The sequence below is a fragment of the Sturnira hondurensis genome, unplaced genomic scaffold, assembly GCF_014824575.4.
Source record: "Sturnira hondurensis isolate 20B ecotype Veracruz unplaced genomic scaffold, ASM1482457v3 Scaffold0005493, whole genome shotgun sequence".
Classification (NCBI taxonomy): domain Eukaryota; kingdom Metazoa; phylum Chordata; class Mammalia; order Chiroptera; family Phyllostomidae; genus Sturnira; species Sturnira hondurensis.
The window spans coordinates 140,408-152,775 of NW_028078124.1; the positions used below are offsets into that span (position 1 = coordinate 140,408).

The 12,368-nt window shown below is 42.6% G+C and overlaps 1 pseudogene; it reads right to left on the bottom strand.

Moving 5' to 3' along the window:
• Nucleotides 1-7,235: 7,235 nt before the first annotated feature.
• Nucleotides 7,236-8,266, bottom strand: LOC118987902 (olfactory receptor 2A2-like; annotated as a pseudogene).
• Between the last annotated feature and the right edge of the window lie 4,102 nt (nt 8,267-12,368).

Sequence of the window (12,368 nt, forward strand, 5' to 3'; positions counted from 1 at the left end):
TCCTTAAAAAGAAGAACTGAATTGTGATAAAGGTCAGGGCTGGAGAATGAATACAAGTTGGAGTTAATCTCAATATGAGCTCAGAGAAAGGTTGTATCCCTGTCACTCCTTGAAAGCTTTCTCTTCTCCCCCAAACTGCTTTCCTGTTTTTCACTTTCATATGAAATAAATGTAAACTTATAGAAACAGTTAAGAATTTTGCACAGAACTACAATGCAACCATATGCCCAGATTTAACAAATTGTAATATTCATTTTGTATTTGCCTTATAATTATTTTTCTCTATATTATTATGTGTGAGTATTGCTTTTTTTTTGAAGCACAGAGATTAAGGTATAAAGAGACATGATACCCATCTACCCTTAAATTTCTCTTTTTTTCCACCAAGAACAAAGACATTCAGTAATCTAACCACAATTAACAAAGTCAGCCAATTTCATGTTGACGTGATTCTTTAATCTATCATATTCTCTCTCTAATTCCTTCACCCAGGACCCAATTCAAAATGACATGTGAGATTTAATGTCATTCATCTTTAGTCTCCTTTCATCTGACATAGTTACCCTGTCTGTCTTTGCCATTCATGACCACTAAATATTGGAAGATTGTAGAGAAATTCTTCACTACACTGTTCTTCAAATGGAACTGCATGCATCTTCTTATTGTTTTATTCAGATTCTTCAGGTTCTGCAGGGAAATTAAATATTGTCCATTGTGCTTCATGGGCAGGTACCTGAGGTTCACTGTTCCATAACCGATGATGCTCACTCGGATTGCCTGGTGAACATGGTGCCTCCTGAGTATCTCCATTATACAATCATTATCTTTTTTCATAATGCAATTTCTGGAGCATCCATTAAAGTTACTATATAATATTCTGTTCCTCATAGAGCTTCTCAGCCACTAATTTCAGTGCCTGTTGATTATCTTGCCTGACTCGATTGTCAGTAGTGATTATTGCCAAACATGGTGTTCTTACTCCATCACTGCTGTTACATTTATTGGTGGTCAATTTCCTCATAAGAAAAGGCTCTATCATCTACCTATGTACCTTTCAATCATCTATATATCTTTATATATCTGCATCTATCATCCTTCTATCAGTATGGACTCATGAATTTTGTAATCAAGGGATTATAATTATTTCTTACTTATGCATTGTTAATTATTCTTGATCTAAACCCACCTAGCTTGCCCTTTGATTTTATAACATGTCTCCATAATTTTTGAGCACTTCCTTACTTTTGATGGCTATTTCACACTTTTCTCATACATTCCCCCCTTCAGCCACAGGCACAGTCACTTCTCCTAAAGGGTCTGATTACTTTAGGGAAGAGTCATACTCATAAATCAGTATCTTAATCTGAATAATTCACACTTTTATCATGATTTCTGCCACATTTCTAATGTCCTCTTTTAAAACAGTACACATAAAAGTTGGCAAGGAATACTAATTGTTCCTGGGATAATGCATTTACATCTTCCTGAACATTGAAAACAGCTTAAATGACTTTCCTTTTATGGAGTCAAATCTGTTTCACTAAACTAACATTAGCATTGAAGAAAATGGTCTTGATATTATTTACTGGTTCACTTATAGCCAAAATATATATTTGTAACTAACACCTTATTAATTACCAAGTTCAAGTTATTGGTTTATTCCTACTCAGAAAATCACAGAATTGAGCATTTTAAAAATTAAGGTTTATGAATATGAGTTATTGTGTGAATATGGTGGTTCCTACCTTGTATGAGAGCATCTGACATCACGTTTTAGAACTTTCTTAGAAAAACATGATGAAACTCTATTTAAGTCCAATGAGGTAATACCTAGAAAAACACCAAATAAGCATGATTAATAATGTGTATATACAGTGATACCATTTTACTGTATACTTTCATAAGAATTATGAATTTAAATACATATATCAAAGTGTTTCTAGTTTACCTCTTTCATTTAGAAGTGAATCAGAAACTACTTCCCATGTCAAAACATCTATGCAAAATGCTGTGAACAGCTGCACACCATTTCCTTGAGCATAAGTATTTTATTCATTGTCTCATTAGGCTTGTGCGATATAAAGCTTCGGTGAGTAAATTTTAAACTGATGAATTCTTGTAGTAAGTCCTGAGATTTGACAGTGCTCAGTGAAATCAGTCACACAATTTATGTATCTGTGTTAACGTATTGCTCTGTCTCTAGTCATCTAAAGATCAAACTGCAAAATCCCAGCAGCAGGGACACTCACCTCTGTCAGAAACCACCTAGTGGGAAGGGTGTCTAACTCCACAGACCTGATGCGCTTACTCCTGAATTCACCACCACTGTGCAGTTGTCCCACTTGGGTGGCTGCTCTGACCACGCTGGCTGCCAGGGAGCGTTGTTCTCCCCACACTCAGGGGAAAGCCTGCTGGTCTTCACTTTCTTTCATTCTTCAGTACACTCTTCTCTCAGATGGATGTTAAATGTTTCACAGAGGCAAATGCTCCAAATCAGGCAATTTCATGTTGAAATGATTCTCCTCTTGTTCATACACAGTGAAGAGTCATGTAATTATGGGGGCCATTTACCTAGAAATCGGAGGTACCCCTCAAGCCAGAAGAAAAGACTAGAAGAAAAGACTAGATGAGACACTAATGAGAAATCCGTGTCTCTTGTTGTTCATGACATAGATGTAAAGACGTCTAAGAGGAAATCCAAATGCTGGTGTTGGGGTGGCATTTTCCATATGGAAAGAAGCCACCCCCACTGCCTGACTTGTAATGTGTGCAGCTATTTGTTCACCAGGCTGAAAACCCCCTTATTCTTATTCCACCTGCCACCTGAGCTATTTACTCTCTTATTTGAAGAAACTGACACATTTTATGTGACATTATTTCATGTCCTAGCTGCTCCACCCCAAGGTTCCACATGGTCCATGTGAAGGAAGCCACTCTAACACCAACATTTGGATTTCCTCTTAGACGTCTTTACATCTATGTCATGAACAACAAGAGATGGGGATTTCTCATTAGTGTCTCACCTAGTGTTTTCTTCTCAATTCCAGTTTCTGGCTTGAGGGGAACCCCCGATTTCTAGGTATATGGCACCTGTGATTACATGACTCTTCATTCTGTATGAACATGAGGAGAAGGCTCCTACCTGTGCAGCAATTACAAGTTAAACAGTTACTTTAGCACAATGAACATCACTTAACCCCTCTGTACCACACAGGACTTACAGTGAGGCTTCAGGGGAGTGGACAGTGCATGCCCAAGTAATGACCAGTTCCATCTCTTAAGACCATGGATATAATTATAATCCAAATATTTTTAAATGCTTATGAGTGTGGGCAAGTTTGGTAATTTTAAATCTACTGTGCTAAAACTACTGTCTATCCCTTGGAGGGCAGTCAAGTCTCAGTAACTGAGCATTCTGGGGCTGGTTTGGGCTCAGGTGGGTATGCAAATGGGTCAAACACACCCATGTGCTGACACAGTGGGCTGACCACTGCCCTCACAGTCCTACCAGATGGATGTTGCAGGGCACCCCAGCTTCCTCCTTTGAACCATCATATTGTAGGGTGCAGCCAGTTAGGACAGAGAGACGTCGCCACCTGCTTGATCACCTCTGCGCCCCATTGAAGGGCTTGCTGTCAGACAACCTGAAAACAGGGTCTTTCTACCTTTGGGAGTTAGGCTAGGTTCTTGTGGGGTCTCTTTAAAAACAAAACAAATGTGCAGGCTTAGCCAATAACAACAGTGACAACAGTTAAATCCTCACTCTAAGGGTATATGGGGAAACTTCAGGACATATCAAAGACAGAAGGAGATTGAAATCAAATATCACTGATTTAAGCTGAGATTCCCTCTCACCAAATAATGAACTTTTTATCCCTATATGTCTTACACATCTTTATGTCTCCTGACAATTAGTATAGTCCTTGATGAAAGAGGCACTCAGGAAATGTTCGTTAAATAGATGATTGTCATTTTTAGTTAAAAAATGTGTATGTTAAGCATGTTATGTTTGCCTGGGTCTATTAACCAAGACACAGTTTCTATTTTATTTGAAAAGCACAGTGAGAATTTGATCAGTGGAGGAAACAGGCAAAATCCTCGATTTTCATTTTCAAAAATAAGAGTACATTTGGGAAGACTATATGCAAATGTGTATTAAATTTGGGACATTAATTTTTACTACAATTAAAGAATACTGCTATATTATATACAGTGAGGAGAACGACATCAGTATTTCCAAATTCTACTCAAACACAGTTGGATATAATAAGTAATTGTTTGAAACATATTTTATCTCTGAACATGAAAAATAATAATTTTGTTGAATATAACTCAATGTATTATTACTCAGTAGAAACATTTGTTTACTAACTTTTTAGTTTTGTGTCTGCATAAATTGATTAATTTATTTTAGTTGTACTTATCATTTTATTTTTATTTTCATTACCACGGTTATCATTTTGCTATTAAAAATAAGCACAATGAAAATTTAAAAAAGGAGACAGATTATATCTCTTAAGTAGACACACACTGGAACATAGAAGAAACTATCACGGTTAGACTAAAACACTAGTGACATACATATGAAGGTTTGTGAGGTCGGCAGAAGTAGCTCTTAACCTGGGAGGTCCTGTGGCTCTGAGTTTCTTCAGCTCTGGAGCTTTATCCCACTTCCCCAGCTCCGGCCTGGAGTCTCACACTCAGTCTGCCATAATGGATGATAGAAGAGACATTTACATCACATACTATGATTTCTAATGTTGCAATCATCTCCAAGAGCTCATCACCTCCATTGTTTAGGAAAGGAGGTAACTGTCTGGTAGATTTACATTTTACCCAGGTTCAGCAAAGAAATGAACTCCTGTCCAACTTCCTGGGAGATTCTCTTCCATGGAGAGAACTTGCCCTGGATGTCACTCTTTTCATTCAGACTAGGTAACAGAGACTGTCTGTAATCTGGCTCCTGGGAGCCTTACTCACTGCCAATGTCTGGCTCTAAAGCCCTGGTGAAACAGCAAGCTAGTTCTGACAACCACTACCCAAGCAAATCAGGAAGGGAGTGTGAGAGATGTTGAGGGTGGTCAGGGCCCTGCTCACAGCACAGGAGGAAAACTGTCCCTGAGGTGGGGAAGGAAGAAATTAGGCACCAGTTCCACTGACCTGCAGTGCCCGTGGGACTCAGGAGGAAAGAGCACCCAGCAATGCCAGTCTCATGCACACAGTCATGGTGGTGTCAGCTTCTCTCCTGTCCAGCCTCAATTATCTACACTGAACATGACCTTCCAAGCACAAATCAGTTCTTCTGTGGGGGATTTTCTCATGAGCATTTACTCTGACTTGGAATAAACCCCATGGAGGAGAGAAATGCACTTGTGAACAGGGGCAGCAGCTTGCCCCTCTGCAGCTTCTGCAGGTGGAGACCCAGGCATGAAGGTGCCACAGGTGTTGGTGTGGGTCCTTAAGAGAAGCCCAGGGGCATAGCTTCGATTTGAGAACGAGTTGAACTGACAACCTTCTATAGTTTCTATTCAGGGTTTAGATCCCCACAATGATCATAAGATATTCTGCCTAGTTATCTTCTCCCTACAGGAAAAGAAAAATCCTCTGAATTCCCTCTGAGGAGAACAGCAAAGATCAAGTCTGACCCTCTCTGGGGGAAGAGCACTGGGGACCAGGCAGGGCGTTTGCTAGCGCTGTGCTGTTTCTACCTGAAGTTGCAGGGATCTCAGGAGCTTTAGCCCTGAGACAGACACCACCAATGATGGCAGCCAAGCTCTTGAAATAATTAGTATTATGTATGCCTTCTTCTCTCCTTGTTGTAGAGGGTGGGATTCCATGGAACCTGTTAGGGTGACCCTGAGAGAGAACAGGGTCCTCCAAGGCCAGGATATTTCGCCATCTGCACTCAGGGCTCATAGGTACAAATGAGAAACCATTATGATATCCATGAACAACAACTACTGAGTCCTTCTTAGGTTTCAGAAATTGTGCCAAGTACCTTATAGTGACACCCCACAATTCAATATGATAATAATTTTCCCTTTACAGATATGGAGCTCGAAGTTTGAATGCACTGTTATATGAGTCCTCTGAGTGTGGCCTGGGGACCATAGGGCATCTCTGAGAACTTTTCAAGGCTCTACAAGGTCGGAAATGCTTTCACAATAATGCTCAGACACTTTGCCTTTGTCTCTTCACTCTCTTGGAAGTGTACAGTGTTGTAGACCGCTCTGCCTGGTTTTAGGAATTGTATCTTGTGGCTAAGGGTGAGGGAGGACCTCTGGAATGGGAGCCACAGGGGACAAAGCTTATCTCTGGTACCAAAGGCTGCCTCAGTTTCCTCTCCCTGCCCCCAAAGCTTGGTCAGAAGTCAATGAGGGTCAGACTTCTCACAGTGGGGTGCAACCTAAGCCAGACTCAATCACTTGGGAGGCCTTCATGGAAGGACTTGAGGAGGGGTGGGGGGGTGCTGCAATAAAGAGCAATGGACTCTTTCCTCCTGGCTTTGACAAAGCTGGAGTCCCCATGTTCTCTGGGAGAAGCACTTCCTGGCTCTAATCCCCTTAAGCCTGAATACTCCATGGGGAGGTGTGCAGCTCCTTGCCTTGCTAGAGCAAGTCCTTGGAAAAATCTGGCATCACAAAGACTTCCTGATAAACCTGTGAGATCTGCTCTGCTCAGTGTGATTTCATTCATATGATAAGGGTCCAAGAGGAAATGAGTATGTCTCCCAAACTCTCTTCCTGAGAGAGACGCTGAAGCCCTCAGATATCTTTGAAATGTTATCTACTGTTTTATCCTTGCCACCCTGTATTCCCGTGAGTTACAACCCAATAAGAGGCTAGGGAGAGGGGCGCTCCGGGCCTTTATCTCTTCAGAGAAACTGGCTGCTGCTGGCCTTTGTCTCCCCTGAAAAACTGGCCACTAGCCCCCTCCTTCTCCCCAAACAGATCTCAGCATGTCTCGGTCATTACTCACTTTCGTCCCTGGAACTCGGGGGGACTCGAGAGAGAAGTCGCTCCCACAGTATGGTGGGGCTCTCTGGAGGTAACATGACATTCAATGAGGTGGCAGAGAGAATGCAGACAATGTCAACCCAGTTGTTCTCTGCTCAACTAACACTTGAAGGTTTTTCAGAACTGTAAAACATAGCTACTCTTTTCAGCTGTGAAACTTCAGCTGTGTGAAACACAGCTAGGAAACTTCAATTTAGGAGAACATTCTGAGTTTTCCCTTCACCTGGACTTCACCTGTAGTGCCCTACATAAGGCGTCCTTCACCTGAGCATTCCTCAGGCTGTAGATGAGGGGGTTCAGCATTGTGTTAAAGAGACTGTAGGTAGCACAGGGCCAGAATTTTCTCCTTGTCCCCTCGTTGACTGAAGTCTCTGAGAGGCTATAGATGACGGGGTTCAACATTGGGTTAAAGAGACTGTAGGTACCACAGGGCCAGAATTGTCTCCTTCTCCTCTTGTTGACTGAAGTCAGGGACCATATAAACCACCATGGCTCAGCCAAAGAAGATCCCGACCACACAGAGGTGGGAGGAGCAGGTGGAGAAGGCCTTCCTGCGGCCCTCCCCAGACTGGATCCTCAGGATGGTGAAGAGGATGCATGTGTAGGAGATCAGGACCAAGCCAAGGAGCCCGACTAAGAGGAACACAAAGGCAGCAAAGATGACAAGCTCATTAAGCCCAGTGTCAGCACAGTCCAGCTTGAGGACAGACAGGATCTCACAGAAGAAGTGATTGACTTCATGAGGCCCACAGAAGGGCAGCCTCAGGATGAGAACCATATGGACCAAAGCCAAGAGGGAGGCACATGCACAGAAAGTGTTGGCCAAGACCATGCACACTCTCCAGCTCATGATGACAGAGTAATGGAGGGGGTGGAAGATGGCCACCTACTGATCATAGGACAGCACCACAAAAATCAGGTAGTCTGCGAGAGCAAAGGCCTGAAACAAATGTCTGCATAAGGCAATTTACAAAGGAGATGACTCTATTGTGGCTCACTAAGTTTGCCAGCATCTTGGGGGCATTGATGGAAGCATAGGACATGTCGATGACAGGCAGATTGGACAGGAAGAAGTACATTGGGCTGTGCAGTCTATAATCTGAGCAGACAAGATCCAGGGTGACACCATTCCCCAGAAGGGTGAGGGCACAGAACAGAGGGAAGAGTCCAAAAAGCACAAACTCCAGTGCTGGCTCTACCTGGAAGCCCAGCAGGGTGACTTCTGTGATCCATGTGCAGTTGTCCCCCATTCTCCTGGGGAGGAGACAGACACGCCCACCACCAGGACAGGAGGATCACAGCTGTAAGGCAGTCAGGGCACACACTACTTACCAAATATTACCATGCGGGCATTTAGAAATGTACTATTTTGAATGGATTCTCCCTAATTTTGTTTTACATATACTGTAGAAAGCTAACTTGGTGTATTCATATACATTGGGAAAAATTTCCCTTGCATTAAAGGAATAATAGAATATATGCCTGTCTATACATAGATAATAAAATATAAGAAAATGCATTGTTATATACTCTACCTAGTAGGACGCACACACCCATAGACATATTTCACTTTGGAGAACTCAGTGATCTGCCTTCCCTTCAAGGGCATCGGTCTGGATTATTTATGTAGAAAGAAAAGCAATGGCCCTGACCAAACATCTGCAGTAGGAGGTAGTGTCATTTCCTAGGCTTCCTTGCCTTCTTGGTCCAAGATAGGAAGGAATTAGGTTCCTCTTTTCTTTCTGGGTTGCTTACTTATCCACCCACCTTCCCACCTGCTTTCCTACCCACTAATTTCCAATTTGAAATCCCTTCAAAACAACATCTCACTTTTGTAATGCCTTTCAAACTTTGCAAGCCCCTCCTTGCAGCAGCTGCCTAATATTTCCTAGAAGCATCTTCTGGTTCCTTTTCCCCATCTCCAGTAGCTTTGTTTTGAGAGTTTTAGCCACTTCTTCATCCCCACTGATTGCTGGAAGGTAGACACCAGTGAAAAAGTAGTATGGCTACACCAAGTGAACCCAGGCATGTGTCTTAAGTTCAGTTCAACATGATGACATTTCTAAGTTGTTTCAAGGTTGAAAGCAAACGGGGAAAAACTGATTAACATGAGCAGCGAGTATATTTAAAGAGGACAGCTGTATTATAATTGTATTTTTGGAGGTGTTTGCTTTTCCGGTTTATAACTTAATATAAAGACAGATGTCACAGCTTACCTCATATTCTGACATGCCAGGATCCTCTATGGTCACCATATCTTCCCAGTGTGGGCAATCTGCATTCCCATCAAAACCCGTGCTGACCACCCACAGCTGCTCAGATGGATTCTGAGCCCGGACAGGGGATGGGCTCAGTGGCAGCATCATCCAGTTGGTTCTTGCTAAGGAGCCCCTTCTTGCTGAGGTTGGAAATACCTTGGTGAATTCCTGCCCCGTCTGTCCTCGAATTTACATGATTTGTGAAACAGGACAAAGGAAGTGGGGACATATGTGTCTTTTCTGCTCCCTTTTCTGGTCCTGTACGTTTCTGCTGCCCCTGAGTAAAGCCTGCAGAACACCTTTTGTCCTGATGGAGGGTGGGAGTGAGCTGAAGGTTGAAATCTGGAGAGAAATATTGTTAAAGATGCAAACCATGTTTCCCCAATGAGCCTCGTTAAGACCTAATTTTCATTTCTACTTGATTCCTTGTGTGTATGTCTCACTTTATTTCTTCAGGCTGGGAACAAGGGGAGGTCCTGGTTAAGGACCGCTCCTAACCACCTGGAGTAAACAAATCAGGAAAATACCTGTTGAGAGCAAAAAGCACTATGAAGGAAATAAACAGGCCAAAATGACAGGGAGTGACTTGTTTCTAGGGGGTTTTCTTAGGTAGGATTGTCAGGAAAGGTCCCACCAAAGAGGAGATGCATGGGCAGAATATGAAGGACACAGGGCAGCCCACCTGCCTCCAGCCCAGGTGGTCTGTGCTCAACCCACCCAGCAGCAGAGGCTCAGCCCCCAGACAGGGAGGACTTGGGGAGTCCAGAAACAGGAAGAAATCCAGGGGACCCGAACTCTAGTCTCCGAGGTTTACATACTTGTTGAAATGGATGTGAAAGTTTGTAAGTTGGAGATGTATTGAAACATCTGGCTACCATGCAGCCACTGAAAAGGACAATGTTGGAAGAAACAGTATAATATAAGACTCCTTATACAGTGAAATAAAAAAAAAATTCCAAAGAAAGTCAAGGCACAGGTTGACAATGTGACCTGATTTATCTTTTATAAAATGAACATATTTACTCGATATCTTGTGTGCCTATTTACATATATCTGGGGAAATTTTATAAACATGAAACTGTTTATGCTGGTTGTCTCTAGAAAAAAGGATCATGCAGGAATTTACCTTTCATATAAATGATTTGTTTATTTTTGCCTTTGTAATAAACCCTGTGCATTAACAGGAAAAATAAGACACTTCCACTTGGGAAAAGGCCATGCTGTGACCTAGAAATAAAGCTGCACCTCATTGCTGCTCATTGAACAGTGAACCTCACCCATCAGGCCAAGAAATGTCAGAATGGGGACAGGTTTTCTCAGAGCTTCCAGTGGGAGACCTAAGTCACTGCATCATGAGACACAGTTAGCCCTCGACGGGAAAGGGACATTCAAAACCCAACCCCATTGTTCACTGTAGAATTTTTTTCTGAACTGTACTGATAGAGGAAAAAATCACTCTTTTGTTGACTGAAATAGATAAGGGAGGATCGCTCTGGCCAGTGTAGCTCTGAGGGCTGGGCGTTGTTCCACAAAGCAAAAGGTCAGCAGTTTGATTCCTGATTAGAGCACAGGTCAGGGTTGCTGGTTTGGTCCCCAGTTGGGGTCCCTGGTCAGGGGATGTACAAGAGGCAGTCAATGGATGTTTCCCTCTCACATCCATGTTTCTCTCCCTCTCTTCCCCTCTCTCTCAATAAATAAATAAATGCATTTAAAAAGAGTAAAAAAGGATCTAAAGTCAGGTGAAAAATTACAGTCACATCCCCCTAGACATAAAAGAGAGCCCAAGCAAAGCCAACTTCTAATGTTGCACAGATCAAAGACGGTGAGGTGTGTCATTCAGACAAGCACATTTCATTGCATTGTTAGTTTTTTCATTGGGAATGCAGTTTCTGGGGGTGTCAGTCAAAAACGAAAAGCATGACAAAATAAGGAAAACCAGTGCCTGTCAATGCAGAATCAGAAGTGACAGGATACTGAGTGGTCATCTACTCCAGGATACTTTCCATCAGTTTATAAGAAAACGCTTACTAGTGCATACTGTGTATCCCAAGCTCATGACAGCTGCCTCTTGCCCTTGACACTGCTTGAGGGAGGCATCCCAGACTCTGCCTCTGTGAATTCCTGTACTTACATCCCCGTGGCTGACCCATTTGTTTGCCAGGGGACATGTCTGATCAAAGTGCCTTGCAATCGCAAGTTTGAGAGACATGTGCTCTCTTTCTTGTGCACTTCTGTGCCTATGTCTGCTTGCATTTGATGTTTCTCTGCAAAGGAAGTGGCCCTCTTAAGCTAACTTCTGCTGACACTTCACTGGAGCTCCCAGGAAATAGTGGCAAATTATGGTCACTAAAATATCTTACAAAGTCATTCAAATATTCCTGAACTGATCCTATTGGAGCTGACAGTTATACTTTTGACTTCTTATAAATTGATTTATTTTTAAATTAATGCAGCAGAGCACAGTTAAAGGGTATATATTGAAATTCCAATCAGCACATGTAAGATGGGAAGTGGACTAACTTGCTGGATGACATAATATAAATGACCAGAAGGAACATGGCCCTTTGTGGCCCCACCAACCATTGTATTAAGGAGTTTCCTGGATGCAGCTGAATTGGGGGCTCAGAGAATTCTTACTTCCAGAGACTTCCAGGAGCATGGACATGTTGTACATTTTTAAGTCTCTTCTGTAATAAGCATGTCATCCTGGAAAGTAAGGAACAAAAGGAATGGTAAAAAAAAGTTAGATAATACCTTCAGAAAAGGTCCTATCTCCATGTATTTAGAGCTAATGACGATCCAGGAACCTAGAAAGACTAGCTCTCTTTCCAAGGGTGGTGCTTGACTGAGGCATAGGAGACCTCTAGCGGGTGAAGCAAGGGTAAGAGCTTGAAGGGGACAGGCAGGTGGGCTGAGAGCAGGGCCTGGTGTGGCCCCCTGGTCTGAAACAAAGGTGAAGCTTGTGGGCTCCAATGTGTTCTCACTGCAAGTGGGCCAGTGACCTAGGATAAAATGTGGGTGCTTCAGCTATCTCATATGCATGTCATTGCCTTCCTCTTTCCCAAAGGCTAGAATTGACTAATAAAAGTACATA